Below are 10,449 nucleotides of genomic sequence, written 5' to 3' on the forward strand. Positions count from 1 at the left end.
AGGAATCCAGCTTTATTATTTTGGTTTCTAGAGCTGCCATAATAAAATAGCACAAACTCGGATGGCTTAAAACAATGGAAATAATATACCCTCACCATTCTGAGGCAATGGCCACATTATATTGGAAAGCTCTAGATGGATCCTTCTTTGCCTATTCCTAGCCTCCAGTGGTAACTGGCAACTCTCAGCTTTCCTCGAATTTTAGCTGTGTCATTGCAGCCTCAGATTCATGTCACATAGTGTTGTCTCCTGTGTGTCTCTGTGTCCAAATCTTTTGTCTCCATAAAGACACTAGTCATTGGATTGGAGCCCACTCTAATTCAGTATGACCTCATCTTAATTTAAGTAGATCTGCAAAGACACTATTTCCAAATAAGATCACATTCTTAGGTACCAGGGGTGAGGACTTTATTATCTTCTTGGAGGATACAATTCAACTCATATTTACCATGACAAATTAGCTGCCCTAGTACAAATAAATCATCTCAATTCTTTGCTGATTTCAAAAATCACATGTATCATACCAAATTCTCAGTACTTCTACGACTTCCATTGTTTTGTCTTTTCTTATATTTACAGCCTATCATTTATTTATTTAACTATCTTTCTTTTTTTAATCCCTTTCTTTTTTAAAAGATTTTATTTTTAAGAAATCTCTACACCCAGCAGGGGGCTTGAACTTAGAATCCTGAGATCAACAGTTGCCCACTGTCAGCCAACCAGCCAGGTGGCTCTGTGTCCACTGTTTTGTTAGAGCTTTATACTGGAATATTTTAACTTCCGAGATCCTTCTTAGTACTTTAAGTCATTGCTTGTTGGTCATATTTCTCCTCAACAGTTGTTCTTCGAGGTGAACTATAAGAATGTTCACCAAGTTTCCCCCCAAGTTTTGAAGGCTTTTGAGAGTTGTATTGGCATTGCATTGGCCCTGTACAATGTTTAGGAATATCTTACATTTTACGAAGTTGAATGTTCTACAAGAATGGAGACTATTTCTGTTTTCAAGTATTATATCCATCATGAGAGTGGCAGAGGGAGGGCATTTTTTACCAAGTTTATTAGTTGATATTTGACGTTATGGTTTCTAAATGGCTGTTTGTAGAAAGTAAAAACAAGAAGCTATTGTTACAGATTATTTTTGATATAGCCAACATCTAAACTTATTTCTTTTGAGTTTTCAGTTGGTTAGCTGTGCCATTATGCAACTTTCTCATCTATAAACAAGGATATATTGCCTTGCTGCTAATATTGTACTTTGTATTTTATTCCCTTGTCTTCAAACTTTGATGAATTGGTAGGGTCTGTTTCCTAGGGCAATATACCCACTAAATTTTAGGTCAAAAGCTGCTGCTGAATGTGAGTAAATTACTTAGCCTCTGGAGAGTTGAATTAAATTCCACCTTTTGGCTCCAAGAGTAAGTTTCTACTTACTCTTGGTTCAGAGAAGGTGGTTCAGAGGTTCAGAGAAGTGAAGCAACTTCCCATAGTCACCCGTCGAGTGCAGGGTGAAGTCAGGCTCCAGATGAGGCTTACCAGGTGTCAAACCCAGGTCTTAACCACCCCAGGCCACACTGTCTCCTCTGTCTCCCAACCTGCGCATGGTCCAGAAAGGAAGCAGGCCACCGTGCTCCCGGGGACCCCGCAGACTCAGCGGGCCTGTGTGCACCTCTCTCCCAGGTTAGGTTAGGTTAGGTTAACCCATAAAGGGGTCTTCTTCCTGACACAGTTCTGCTTCTTAAATTAATTTTTCTCCTAAATTATTACTGGTTAGCCAACACTCTTTGCATCATTTCATGCCAAGTTAAAGTGTCTAAGATTACTGGCTGTGTCCCATTAAGATACTGGCATTTATACCTGAGAAGCTTATGAAAAGATATCTTAGATCACAAATTCCACTTTTATAGGGTGATTAGTTAGCTTCATTTATGAGGTGAGATACTTGCTCTACATTTCTCCTTCTCTGCCTCTAGATTCTGGAATTGGACTCTTCCCCACTTTAAACTAGAACTGCTAATCGAGAATGAAGGGAGGAATGAATGAATGAACAAAGAACAAATGAGTAATTATTGAACTGCTTGAAAAAATACCCCACCTCGTTTCATTTTACAGCACCTTGTAAGGAGGAATTGCTGTCCCCATTTAAAATGAGAAAGCATGACAGCAGGGTTAGTGACATACCCAGTGACTGGTGGGATAAAAAATTCTGTCTCCTGTGCTTTTTCCAATAAATCTCAGCTGCCTGCTAGTGGTTGTTGCAGCTTGGTGGTAAAGAGACTTTAGAGTTGGGGATGTTTTCTGGGATGCTTAAGCTGTGTTAAGAGGCAATAAAAGAAGACTCATTAAAAACCAAAGGGTGGCGAAGGAATTAAGCAGCTAGGGGAAAAGCAAGTCAGAAATAGACGTCTGATGACTTACGTGTGCCAACGAGGTTGTAAAAGGGTGGCCAGCTTGCACTGAGTTCCCCACGAAAGAATAATGCTTCAGTGTGGGGGTTGATTTGAGAGTCTCTAGAAGCCTCCGTAACTAGGAACTAAGGCATAACCAACTCCTACTGGCTGAGTCCTCACCGTGTGCCGGGCGCTCTGCCTAGGGCTTCACTTGCACACTTCATTACTAAAATCCCATGTTACTCGTGTTTTTAAGTGAAGAGACTAAGGCTTGGAGAGGAAGAGGAACCTCTTGGTCACATAACTAATCCCACACAAAGCCATTTCTTTCAGAATAAGGAGTATGAGCATGAGATTGCCAGAAGAGAGACTCCAGGAAGGAGAGGGAATCTAGAACCCCACTGAGGAGAGGGTTGAACGGCCCTACTCTCCTGCTGGGAAGAGGCCACGAATGGCATGGTACCCACAGTGGGCAGGGTGAAGTGTGTGGGCCTGAGCAACAGGCATCCCTGACACTAACCCAGCCTGACTTAGAAAGGCACTCTAAATTCAAATCTCAAAGATGGATCGATTTCAAATGAGGATTTGGTCTAAGAAAAGTCTTCTTTTGGTCAATGTTTTTTCACCTACTGAGAGCCAGGCCCGCACCGGTAGCCCCTAGTCTCAAGTGTGTGTTGGGGAGAGACTGGCTAAGATCTCTGAAGTCAGACCCTTGCGCTAGAGCCCCAGTTCTGCTATTCGTCAGGTGGTTTGGAGCAAGTCACTTGGTTTCACGTTTACCCTGCAGGAGGATGACAGCAATGCTTAAGAGATGAGCTCCTGCAGCCCTTAACGCCGTCCCTGCAAGGGCCAAATGCAAGACTTCATAAAGATCGGCTCCCCACGGGTGGGAAGGAAACTGATCAGATCATCACATTCTTAATTACAAACAAACTGAGGAGTATAGTGAAGGACAAGTCCAGGGTGCAGTTGCCACATAACAAGCAGACCTCATTGACATTGGGAATGAGCCTCTTGAGTAAGTGACATTTAAGTATAAATTGGGTGGTGGATGTAGAGGGAACAAGTTGAGAAGAATCTTCCACATCTAAGAAACAATGTAGCATCCTGAGTTGCAAATTTTTTTTCATATTTAAACGTACATAAGGATAGTATTTTAATTCAGCTTCTTGCCCATTTCAAAATGCCCTCTCATTCTCATAGCTGAGAAGTGCTGTCTAGCAGAACCAGAACTCTCCGCAGAAAGTGTTGCCACTCAGAGGCAAAAGATAAACGGCTTTGTGTTGCACTGACCCTGACAAGGAACAAAAATGGGGTGTCAGAACTCTCCCATCTTGTGTTCCCAATCTACTACTTCAACATTGACATTTTATTGTCAGTCTCATTTCAGATGTTTTGTGTTAAAATGTTCCAGTGGCTTCCCCATCTCTCAGAAAGCATCCAGAATCCTTGCCATGGCTCCTAAGGCCTTTGGCCCCGCTGGGTGTTCCTGACCACATCGCAAATACTCTGCCCCTTGCTTCCTCCCCTCCAACCGTGTGGCCTCTCACTCTTTCATCTGGACTTTGTGGCTCCCTCTCTCAAACTGTGCTTCTCTGAGGTCTGCATGGCTCCCCGCCTCCCCAGCTCAGACCTCCGTCTACATAGCACCTGGTCAGCGAAGCCTTCTCTCACTCGCCCTCTGCTAAGGCATCCGCCTGGCTTTCTTGGTCCCCACACACTGTGTTGTCTCCACAGCACTGATCCCACTGACAAAATAGTCCTGTGACTACTCACTGTCTGCCTCCCTCTACACACATGCTAGAATATGGCTGTATGTAAACCAGAGCTTGCCTAACCCATTGTATATTTCCAGAATTTATGACAGTGCCTGACGTGGAGCAAGTTCTCAGTAACACTTGCTGACTCGCAGAATTGTCTAATTCTCTATGCAGCCACTCCTATCTGGCTTATCGTCATGCCCATATCAGTGTTATTCTTTTTGCAGCTGTGTGTGTGTGTGTGTGTGTGTGTGTGTGTGTGTAGAGATAGAGAATATGTCTGTTTCTGACATTCCAGAAAATTTGAAAACTTGTACAGAAATGCAGAAATTCTTGCAAACCAGAACTGATTCAATCAAATCTATGGAATAAATGAAATAAAGGTGTGGGATTATAGTTGGATGATAAAAATTCGACAAGCTGCAAAATCCCCCCAAGCCCAGCTCTTTGATTTTGAAGGGTATTAACCTCCGTGTCCTGTAATAGCTTTCCAAATTCAGTGAACTGTTTTTACCTCAATGAGTCTACCCATGTTATACCATCTATAGAACTGTTTGCTGCCATCATTTCTGTAGCACTCAGATAGGGCCAGCATGGAAACCAATATGACCCCCTCCCTCTCTAGACCTGTGGCCAATCCTCTCTTCCTGTTTGACTCCTTCCTGAGTGTTTGGGGAACATTATGGCAGCTGTCCCAACTCACCAAACCTGGAAGGAGGATGAATATTTATCATGGCTCCACTATAGACAGATGTTTGGCAAATTTCTCTTATTGACCCTCCTTGCTGTCTGGTGAGACAGACATTATACATTTTTTCCAACAAGGCCACAGGAAAGTAGTTGTTTTTTGGTAAACGAGAAACCAAAGAGGTATATCTTGGGAATACAACGTAGTAGGAACTCAGAATGTACATATAACATGGAGGATGGCAGGACTGGGGCGATGGGGAGCCAGGGAAGTTGGGGGGTGTCACAGAGCCTGGGAAAAGGTGCACCTCAAGGCTAAGGAGTCAGCCAAGAGCTGTGACATGGGAATCTGGAGCCTGCAGCCTTGCCCAGAAACCTCTGCTGGAGTCGTGTTTGGCTGACAGAAGAGCACAGGTGGAGAGAAAGTAAGGTGCTTACTTTCTATTTTAGAAAATTGAAATGTAATGGACATTTAACATTGTATCAGTTTAAGATATGCAATTCAATGTTTGTTCATGTTATATAATAATCACTACAACAAGTCTAGTTAACATTCATCACCACACATAGTTACAAAACTTTTTTTCTTGTCCTAAGGATGTTTAAGATCTATTCTCTTAGCAGTTTTCACTTATACAGTACAGTATCGTGAACTCTAGTCACCATGCTGTAGGTGACATCCCCCGGACTTATAACCCTAAGTTTGTATCTTTTGAATATGGGATGTATAAATGCGTTCAGTAAAGAATCTAGAGATCCCAGAAATCAAATGAACTTAGTCTGTCCTTTAGGTTTGTCTGGGCATTTGGGGGAATAAGTCACAGGCCTTTGAGTACAGGATGGGAAACCCATCGCAAGTGTGAAACTGAGAAAGATCTATTTTGAGGGATTCGAACTCAAGATTTATCTGTCTCCAAAGTGCAGGCTCCTTCCATTTGTCTTTGAATATAAGTCCTGCTTTAACTTTGATAACCAGGCAGCTCCCTCCAGAAATAGCCTTAGGTGCAGCTGGAAATACACTCTAAAACTAATAAGCTACTTATGTTGGTTACAGTGCTACAGTAAACTAAGACAAAAAGTCATTACTTTAAAATGCAAAAGTTACTTTCCTTACTCTGAGGTTTAGGGGGATTTCTAAATTTTGTTTAGGAGCTCAGTGTGCATCTTGTTGCAGGGACATTACACCTAAGCAGTTGTGTGGCCATATTTTATCTTTGTTCGTGAATAATGAATGAATACTAATCCATCCTCCTGCCCTTCAACTCCCAGAAAACAAAACAATAAGAGGGGATTTCCAAACTGCACATGGTTGCGTAAGTCAACATTTTCTTCTCTGAGAATCATGAAAAAACAATGAGAATTAAAAAGTTTTATCCATGAGTCAGAAAAAGCGATCTAAACTACAGAATTGTTAAAGAGGAAAATACCCCACTTCACAGCACAAGACCCCTGGGATGTAGTTCAGAGTAAATTTCTAGTGTAAATTACTTGTATTGATGTAAAATAAAGAATGGAACAAATATAATTGTACTTCAATAATAAATTTTCTTTTAAAGCAGAATAAGTGATTGCATGCATAATTGTTCCCTGAAACCTTTATAACCCCATACAAAAGTGAGGTGTTTTGTTATTGAAATTTGGGGTCTTTCAAAAAAAAAAAGAATAAAACAAATGAAACAAACATCTGACTCCAGGAGTTCTTATAAAAATAAGCAACAAATGAAGTAGAAGACAGTAGGAAGGAATTTTAAAAGGCAAAAGGAGATACAAACGAAACATGAAATTTTTTTAAAAAAGTAGGAGGTACAACTAATCACAAAATCTGGTTCCTTGAAATATTTTTAAAGACAAATAACTAGCTGACTTAACTAAGAATAAAATTTTAGAAAAGGGAGAAAATATCATTTCTCAAAATGGAAATTATAAAAGAAATGGCAGAAATGAGGGAAATCAAATACGGATATTGTTAGCGAATAATTTGTATAACTCCATGCAAATAAATTCAAAAGCGTGAATGAAATGGACATTCTTCTAAAGAAAATATAATTTTTTGAATCCGAACCTTAAAGAGATAAAACATCTGAACACACTAATTAGGAGAATTCGAATTAGAAAATTGCCAAAGAATTGCACACACACACACACGCGCGCGCGCGTACACACACACACACACACACACACACACCCATTCTTCACCCAGAGAAGCACCCAGGTGATTAATCAAGGAAATGTCTCCAACCCTCAAGAAGCAGCTACATCTCAGGTCACACAGATTACATGGTCAGGCTGGAGAGTTGGCAGTGGTGCCACCTGGTGTTACACAGCCTGAGTTGTCTGTATGTGTCTAAAGAAACACAGTGACCTCACAGATCCAACAATCTCAGTCCCATGTCATCAGGACTCCCACCCTCAACTATAAGAAGCAGAGAAGCATCTTCATGTTCTTCTGGCTTAAATATTGTAAATTCCTTTCAGCTGCTAATACACATTCCTTTTCACTGGTTCACTAGCTATGTGTCCAGCATGGCCCGTAGTGAAACAGCGAACAACACATGAACATCAGGAGGTCACTCCTAGAGTTTCTGTTCCAGTGGGGAAGATAGACAGCAAGAAAAAAAAAAACAATCTATCAGATGATGATAAAATTTATGCAGGAAAATTAACCAGACAAAGGAGATGTGGACAGATGGTGGGCCAGGGGAGAGAAGTGCACCCATGTTGGGTGGTCATGGAAGAATCCACTGGTAAGGTACTATCTGAGTAGACACAGAAAGAAAGTGACAGGTGTGTCTCAACATCTCAGAAAGCGTGCAAGCAGAGAGGACAGTGAGTCAAAGATCTCAGTGAGGGGATAAGACTGGCATACCCCCATTAGGGCCAGAGCACTATGGGTTAGGAGAAGTGTAGGAGGTGAAGTTAGGGGTAATGGGGCCAGATTGCCCACAGCCTTATAGGTGAGTATAAAAATATTGACTTTTATTTGGAAAGAGACGTGAAGACATTAGAAGATTCTACGCAAAGGCTTGGATTGAATATTTTTAAAGAAAACTGTTCTGCCGATGCAGAGGACAGTATCAACAGCAGGGAAAATGGACAGGAGGCTACAGCCACAACCCGAGCAACAGATGGTAGTAGGGGGGACCCAAGTGATTGCAATGGAAGGGGTGGCAACGGGATGGATTCTGGTTATGCCATGGAAATCTTTCCAAAGTTGGAACAATGCCCAAACACATGTTAGGGGAATTGGCATAATGACTGGTTATATCCAGTGGGGTGCTCTGGGTCAGTAAAAGACCTTGGTCAAGAATAGTCAAAACCAAATCAGTAACAGGCATGAAGAGCAGAAAGTTACCCTAAGGAAGCCCTCAGTCATATTAATGGAGATTTTAAATAATGTATCAGTGTTCGTGGTCCAAAAATTAGTCAGAACTAAACTTAATCAGATTGGTCATGTGTTGATTGCATGTACTTGAACAACGAAGTTCTTTTTTTTTTTTTTCTGGATTCTAGTCCATGAACTGTTTTGAAATGCATGCCAATTATTTCCAGAATGCAGAAGTGCTTAAAGGTCATGATTATTCAGAGTTATTGAGGGCAGGGTGCAAAAGAGAAAACAAATCGTTTCCTCGTTACTGGTATTACAAGTATATGGTTCTTTCTAGTTCCGAGGAAGAGAAGAGTGGATTGCAAGTTACCATTGTGCTCTGTTAAGTCAGCTTTAGAAAGAGGCCCTGCTGCTTACCAAATCGTAGAATGAGGGAAAGAACCTGGAGCAGAAACCCAGTCCATCTTGGATATATACCACTGAGGCAGTTTTTAAACACTTTTATGAAGGAGCATGAAGAATATGTGGCCTTTTACTATAAGATGTGGCTGAAGAAAATGAAGCTGGCGCCATCAGGACTGGCTCTGCCCTCTTGTTCATCACTGCATGCCTAGGACAGTGCCTCAGGAAACTGCACATGCTCCGTAAACATTCAGTTGAGTGAATCAAAAATGAAAGGAATGAATGGCCAAATCTTCATTGACATCGTTCTATCCCTTTATGAAATAAATGCTACAGGTGAAGAATAACTCAGAGTGATTTTGTAATAGACCCTCTAGGTCAACCAGACCTGACTTCACTCCTTGCTTTGTCACTACATGTGATGAAGCTGATTAGGTTCTTTGAGCTTATGTCTTGTTTTCTTCATCTGTAATATCAGGATACTATTACCTCCTGGACCTGTCCTGAAAATTAACTAAAATAATGTATGAAAAGAATTTAACACGTCTTCCATAGTTATTAGGTCCTGTTATCGACACTAAAATGGCACTCAAATTACCAAAAGTTTTATAAAGATGGCATCTAGTAGATAAACTTTTAAAGTCCTTTTTCTTTTGTTATGAAAAAGTTCAAATACATATACAAGTAAAAAGTATAATAAGGATCCCTGTACCCAAAATCCAGTTTCAATAACTACCAGCTTGTGGCCGGCTGGTCACCCTCTTCTTGACCTCTTGGATTACCTAGAAACAAATCCCAGACATCATGTCATGTTATCTGTAATACTTCAATATATATTTCTAACAATAATAATAATGATAACCCAAATCCCATATTACACTTAAAAATAATATTTTCTTAATTAGGTAAATTTTTGGTTTGTGGGAAGCCATAGGGAAAAAGAAAAGAATTAGGTCTGTCCAAGGCAGACCTGGATAGGCAAGTTCTATCCAGACCCGGCATGATGGAGGTGCCCTTGTCACTTCCAAGATGGACTCTTCCTGCCCATGAGTTAGAGGGGAGGAGGGTACCGGGGAAAGACGGGGGTAATGAGGAGTTGGAAGTCAACATTCCATGCTTGAAGCAAAGTAGAGCAGACATCTTCTGTTATCTGTAATTTTCTTACTTCCCAAAGCAAATGTATTTTCATTGAAAATATTTCTGTACAAATTCTTCTGCTTCAAATTAGTAGGATTTTGAATTGAACTTGACCTTCTCATCTACCTGAGGTGTTGTGGCAGAACTGGCTTTTAGGCAGATTATGATACGACACAACTAGAGAGCTCATTGAATGCTTACAGGACTGGTTTGTTTTCTGCAATTTGACATAGCACAAAAGTTCACACATCTTCGAGAGAATTCAGTACTTAGTATATTCTGTGATCTCCTTTCCCCTCTAACTGTCCCTTATTTGCTCTACAAAAATCAGTAACCCAGTGGAAACATGGATTTCATTGTCTGCTGCACTACTTATTAAACTTTGTATTAAAATAGTTTTCTTTTTCTCTTAACTGGAATTTGGGATAATTGGGCTGCTTTGAAACACGAACTATTTGTGTGGAAGATAGGGAACATCAGTAGTTCAAGCACAGGTTATCACTCCCTCCCCCCCCAACTTATAAGCCGAGGTTAATGTGGGCACTTGGGTGGCTCAGTCAGTTGGGTGTCTGACTTTTGATCTCAGTTCAAGTCTCAATCTCAGAATTGAGAGTTCAGGCCCTGCACTGGGCTCCATGCTGGGCATGGAGTCTACTTAAAAATCAATCAATCAATCAATCAATCAATAAACAAACAGACAGACCAAAAAAAAAAAAAAAACCCAAGGTGAATGCAAAGTCTACAGCTCACT

Source organism: Mustela erminea, chromosome 4, assembly GCF_009829155.1.
Source record: "Mustela erminea isolate mMusErm1 chromosome 4, mMusErm1.Pri, whole genome shotgun sequence".
Taxonomy (NCBI): domain Eukaryota; kingdom Metazoa; phylum Chordata; class Mammalia; order Carnivora; family Mustelidae; genus Mustela; species Mustela erminea.